The sequence below is a fragment of the Glycine max genome, chromosome 6 (genome assembly GCF_000004515.6).
Source record: "Glycine max cultivar Williams 82 chromosome 6, Glycine_max_v4.0, whole genome shotgun sequence".
Taxonomy (NCBI): Eukaryota; Viridiplantae; Streptophyta; class Magnoliopsida; order Fabales; family Fabaceae; genus Glycine; species Glycine max.
Window position 1 is genome coordinate 30462004 of NC_038242.2, and position 6161 is coordinate 30468164.

Here is a 6161-nt window from a genome sequence, read left to right on the forward strand (position 1 = left end):
ACACTTTTTGCCCAACCATGAAGTCCTTCTTAATTATCATGCTATCATGGAACTTCTTGGTCTTTTACTTGTAGAACTTGGCATTCTCATACGCTTCTAGGCGGATCTCATCTAACTCACTCAGTTGCAACTTTCTTTCCTCACCAGCATGATCCATAGAGAAGTTGCAGGTCTTCACTGCCCAGTATGCTTTGTGCTCAATCTCCACTGGAAGATGACATGCCTTTCCAAAGACAACCCGATAAGGAGACATTCCTATGGGTGCTTTGTAGGCAGTCCTATGTGCCCAAAGAGCATCATCTAGCCTGGTACTCCAATCTTTCCTGCTTGGCTGCACAATCTTCTCTAAAATTATCTTGATCTCCCTGTTAGAAATTTCTGCTTGTTCATTAGTTTGGGGGTGGTATGGTGTGGATACCCTGTGGACAACCCCATACTTTTTAAGCAAGGCATGCATTGATTTGTAGCAAAAATGGGTTCCTTGATCACTAACGATTGCTTTAGGTACTCCAAACCTGCAAAACATATTAGATTTGACAAAATCTACAACAACCTTAGCATTATTAGTTCTAGTGGGCTTGGCTTCCACCCATTTTGAAACATAATCAACTGCAAGGAGAATGTAAACATAACCAAAAGATACAGGAAAAGGGCCCATGAAATCTATCCCCCAGACATCAAACACCTCACAAAATAGCATAGCTTGCTGAGGCATTTGTTGTCGCCATGTAAGTGCACTTCCTGCTCTCTAACACTGCTCACAAGTGCTACAAATCTTCCACGCATCTTTAAAGATGGTGGGCCAGTAAAAGCCACAGTCAAGCACTTTGCAAGCTGTCCTTTGAACACCCAGATGACCCCCCGATGCGGAAGAATGACAAAACTACAGGACTGAGTCAGTCTCATGATCTGGAATGCATCGTCTAATGACCTGATCACTGCACAATTTCCACAAGTAGGGGTCATCCCAAAAAAAATGCTTAGCATCACTTTTAATTTTATCTTTTTGGGCCTTAGATGCTAAGGGAGGAAAAACAGAAGCAACTAAATAATTGACAATGTTAGCAAACCAGGGAGTAGAAAGAGAATCATAAATACTATACAATATATATAAATGATCATCCGGGAAATCATCCTGAATGGGTGAGTCCTCATCAGACACATGTTCGATCCGACTCAAATGATCAACAACTAAATTTTGTGCTCCACTCCTATCACGGATCTCCAAGTCAAACTCTTGGAGCCAGAGCATCCATCGGATCAACCTAGGCTTTGAATCAGCCTTCTGCAACAAGTACTTTAAAGCTGCATGGTCAGTATAAACAATAATGCGAGTACCAAGCAAATAAGAACGAAATTTTTCAAGAGCAAAAACTATGGCTAGTAGCTCTTTCTCAGTAGTAGAATAATTCGCTTGGGCAACATCTAAAGTCCTAGAAGCATAATATATCCCCCTAGGCAATTTATCAATTTTCTGAGCAAGGACAGCCCCCAATTCATCATTTGATGCATCACACATAAGCTTAAAAGGGGCTGTCCAGTCGAGTGCCTGGATGATGGGGGTGGTAGTCAGTGCTCTTTTGCGGCAATCAAAAGCCTCTTTGCATTTATCATTAAAGTCAAACTCCACCTCCTTTTGCAACAAGTTGGATAGTGGAAGGGATACTTTGCTAAAATCTCTTATAAAGCGCCTGTAGAATCCTGCTTGACCAAGAAAAGATCGCACCTCTCGCACGCAAGAGGGGTAAAGCAATTGTGAAATAACAGAAATTTTTGCAGGATCTACTTCAATGCCCTTATTGGAAATAATGTGGCCTAAAACTATACCTTGCTCAACCATAAAATGACATTTTTCAAAATTTAGAACAAGGTTAGTTTCAGTGCATCTATTCAAAACCTTTTCCAGACTATCCAAACAAACATCAAAAGAGGATCCATATACAGTGAAATCATCCATAAACACCTCTAAGCAATTTTCTAAAAAATCACTAAAAATACTAATCATGCACCGCTAAAAGGTACCAGGGGCATTGCACAGGCCGAAAGGCATCCTCCTATAGGCAAAAGTGCCGAAGGGGCAGGTGAATATGGTCTTTTCCTAATCCTCAAGAGCAATAGTGATTTGCATATAACTAGAAAAGCCATCAAGGAAACAGTAGTGAGATTTACCTGCTAGGCGTTCAAGCATCTGGTCAATGAATGGTAGTGGAAAATGGTCCTTTTTGGTAACCTGGTTCAGCCTCCTATAGTCGATGCATACTCTCCAATTGTTCTGCACTCGAGTAGGAATCAACTCATTCTTCTCATTTTTTATCACGGTGAGGTCGATTTTCTTTGGGACTACCTGGACGGGACCCACCCATTGGCTGTCGGAGATAGGATAAATGATTCCAGCTTGCAAAAGCTTGGTTACCTCTTTCTTCACTATACATCAAGAATCACCGGGTTGAGTCTTCTCTGTGGTTGTCTTACTGGTTTAGCCTCATCTTCTAAATTTATTCGATGCATACATGTGGATGGGCTAATACCAGGAATATCTGCCAGGGTCCAGCCTATAGCTTTCTTATGCTTCTTGAGAACAAATAACAACTTCTCCTCTTGCTCATCAGCAAGGGAGGCAGATATAATTACTGGAAAACTTTTGCCATCATCCAAGTAAGCATATTTTAAATTAGATGGTAGAGGCTTCAATTCTGGTGTGGGCGGCTGGATAGTGGTAGAAAGAGATGGTTTCTCAGCCTACACCTCATAAAGAAAGTCGAGGTATGTGTACTTACTGAAACATGGTTAGTTTGATCTGACTCTATAAAATCAATCTCAAGAGGTAAGACATCACCAGACATGTAATCAATATCAAATTCATATTCACTCTCAACATCAAATTCAAACATATGATCAAGTGCAAATTCAGATTCAATGCATGAAGAGTGACAGGCATGCAGATTAGAATGAAGATCAGTCATGTATTCATCAATAATATGGTCAATTATTTCAACACGAAATATAGAAAGATCTTCAGATGGGTGTTTCATAGCATCAAGAATATTAAAATGAACAGTTATATCACCAAACTCCATAGATAGTGTGCCTGCATATACATCTATCTTAGTTCTAGCAGTTTTCATAAAAGGTCTGCCTAGAATGACGAGAACTGATCCTTTAGAAAATCCCTCCTCCATATTTAAAATATAAAAATCAACAGGGAAAATCAGCTCACCAACTCTAACTAAGACATCCTCTATGAAACCAGCAGGATAAGCAACACTTCTATTAGCTAAATGAATTACCACATCAGTTGACTGCAAAGGACCTAGAGATAGAGAATTAAAAATAGATAGAGGCATAACACTAACAGAAGCTCCTAAATCTAGCATGGCATTGTCAAACTTATTGTTCCGTATAATACAAGGTATGCTGAATGTACCTGGATCTTTACATTTTTCAGGGATTTGGGGAACAGATTTACCAATCAATGCAGAGACATTTCTGCCCATACTAATTCTCTCACTTTCTTTAAGCTTCCACTTATTAGTGCACAGCTCCTTCAAGAATTTAGCATATCTTGGAATTTGCTTTATTGCATCCAGCAGAGGTATGTTTACCTCTACTTTCCTAAATGTTTCCAAGATCTCCTTCTCTGCCTCATCCATTTTGTTGTTGGAAATTGCTCTTGGAGGGAATGGAAGAGGGATATGCTGCTTCTCTTTAGATTCACCTGCATAGAAATTGTTAGGTAACTTACTCTTTAAATTTTTGTCATCATCTTTTTCTGGAGTAGAGTGAGGTTGGGCAGGTTCATTTGCGGATGAGGAAGATGCTACTGGTTGAGGTCCTTGACACTGCTTTCCTGACCTTAATGTAATGGCACTCACATTTTTGGGATTTTGGACAGATTGAGAAGGTAATCTATCAGAATTCTGGGACTGTTGTTGATTTAACTGTGTAGCCAACTATCCCATCTAATTAGTTAAGCTCTAAATGGAGGCTTTGGTCTCTTGTTGAAACTGCATGTTTTGCATAGTCATTTTCCTCACAAGTTCTTCAAGGGAAGGTTGCGGAGGGGCCTTAACTGTTTGTTGTTTCTGGGGCTGTTGCTGTTGTTGCTGCTGGATTGGTGGAGGAACGTATGGTCTGCTTGGGCCAACAACATTTTTAAAATAAGTCTGTTGTTGTTGTTGCTGCTGCTGTTGTGAAGGATTCGACCATCTAAGGTTGGGATGATTCCTCCATCCGGGATTGTACCTGTTGCTGGAGAGGTCATAATTATTCTGTTGTGGCCGATTTTGCTGTTAAGGTTGAGGAGGTCTATTGTAGATGTTTGCAGCATAAGCTTCAGGCTGTTCAATTGCTTTAAATTGTTGCATAGAAGGGCAAAGGTCTGTGTGGTGGTCGGCAGAGGAGCACAAACCACAGAGTCTGGCGACAGGTGCAGATTTTTTATTCATGGCCAGTTGGGTTACCAGGTTAACCAATGCATCTAGTTTACCTTCAAGCTTCTTAGTCTCACCTGATGAATTCGTGGCTACTTCATGCACTCCTCTAATGACAATAGCATCACTTCTGGCACTAAATGTGTGGGAGTTTGAAGCCATCTTCTTAATTAAATTTCTTGCTTCAGCAGGGGTCATGTCTCCAAGGGCTCCACCACTAGCAGCATCTATCATACTTCTCTCCATGTTGCTGAGTCCTTCATAAAAATATTGGAGAAGAAGCTGCTTTGAAATCTGGTGGTGAGGGCAATTGGCACATAATTTTTTAAATCTCTCCCAGTATTCATATAGGCTCTCTCCACTGAGTTGTCTAATACCTGAAATATCCTTTCTGATGGCTGTGGTCCTGGAAGCAGGGAAATTTTTTTTCTAAGAATACTCTCTTGAGGTCATCCCAGCTCATGATGGACCTTGGAGCAAGGTAATATAGCCAATCCTTTGCCACTCCCTCTAAAGAATGAGGAAACGCCTTCAGAAATATGCGATCCTCCTAGACATCTGGTGGTTTCATGGTGGAGCAGACAATATGGAATTCTTTCAGATGCTTGTGTGGGTCTTCACCTGCAAGGCCATGAAACTTTGGAAGCAAATGGATCAGTCCAGTTTTAAGAACATATGGGACATCCTCATCAGGGTATTGGATGCACAAGCTTTCGTAGGTGAAATCAGGTGCAACCAATTCCCTTAGAGTCCTCTCACGGGGTGGAGGGTGTGCCATGTTCTCAGAATATTCAAAATCAGAATGCTCAAAACTATAATGCTCAAAATCACCAATAACAGAATGCTCAGGATGCTCAAAAGGTACTAAATGTTGTCTAACTAATCTATGAAATGTCCTATCTATCTCAGGATCAAAGGGTTGTAAGTCAGATGGATTGTCTATAGTCATAGACTATATTCAGCATGCACAACTAGTTGCCTTCTTATGCAAGTAACAATGTAGGTTTGAACTACAGCTACCATTAAATGATATCCAAATGACTTGAAATTTTGTAAGCAACCTTATAAAATGATGAGAAGATAGCAAAAAAAATTTCAAATGAAAATTTGAAGTCTAACTATATAAGCTAAAAATGATAAGTTAAGAAAAATAAGAGAATAATACTTGAAAAATAAAAAACTTTTGACAGAATCACTTTTTTTGGACGATGGAGACCCCAGCCAGCCTATAGTAGGCTGCCATGGCGTAGGAAAGTTTTTTCTACCCCAAATACATATATAATAATTGCGATTCTGATAACCGGAGCAAAAGTTATGGCCGTTTGAAGTTTTGACAAAAATCAAATTTGCTACTTTTTTGGAACTTTCAAATCTGACCAAACTAAAGGCTCTAGCTATTTTTCCCACAAAATATAGATTAAAAGAAATTACCACAAAAAAATCAGCCAAAAATAACAACTCTAGCTACTAAAACAAAAAATCCCAAATAATTTAGCAAGGGTGGTCGCTAAAATCCGTCGCTACATGATTTCCACCACTACTCTGTTTTGCCGCAAGCAAAAGTGGTCGCTAAATCTGTCGCAAAATACCATTCACAGCAAAACACCCAAAACTGAAATAGGGGAAGCGCTTAACAGAAAAACTAAAACAGAATACACACTAAACAAAATACCAAGACACTAAATAACACTAACTAACACACACACTAACACAAGAATTAAACACTAACAC

General features: G+C 39.7%; 1 non-coding gene across 1 annotated transcript; it reads left to right on the forward strand.

Moving 5' to 3' along the window:
• The first annotated feature begins 4722 nt into the window (after positions 1-4722).
• Positions 4723-4829, forward strand: LOC113002043 (small nucleolar RNA R71). Its single transcript, XR_003267571.1, has one exon. It is a non-coding gene; the product is annotated as a small nucleolar RNA R71 (small nucleolar RNA).
• Positions 4830-6161: the final 1332 nt, after the last annotated feature.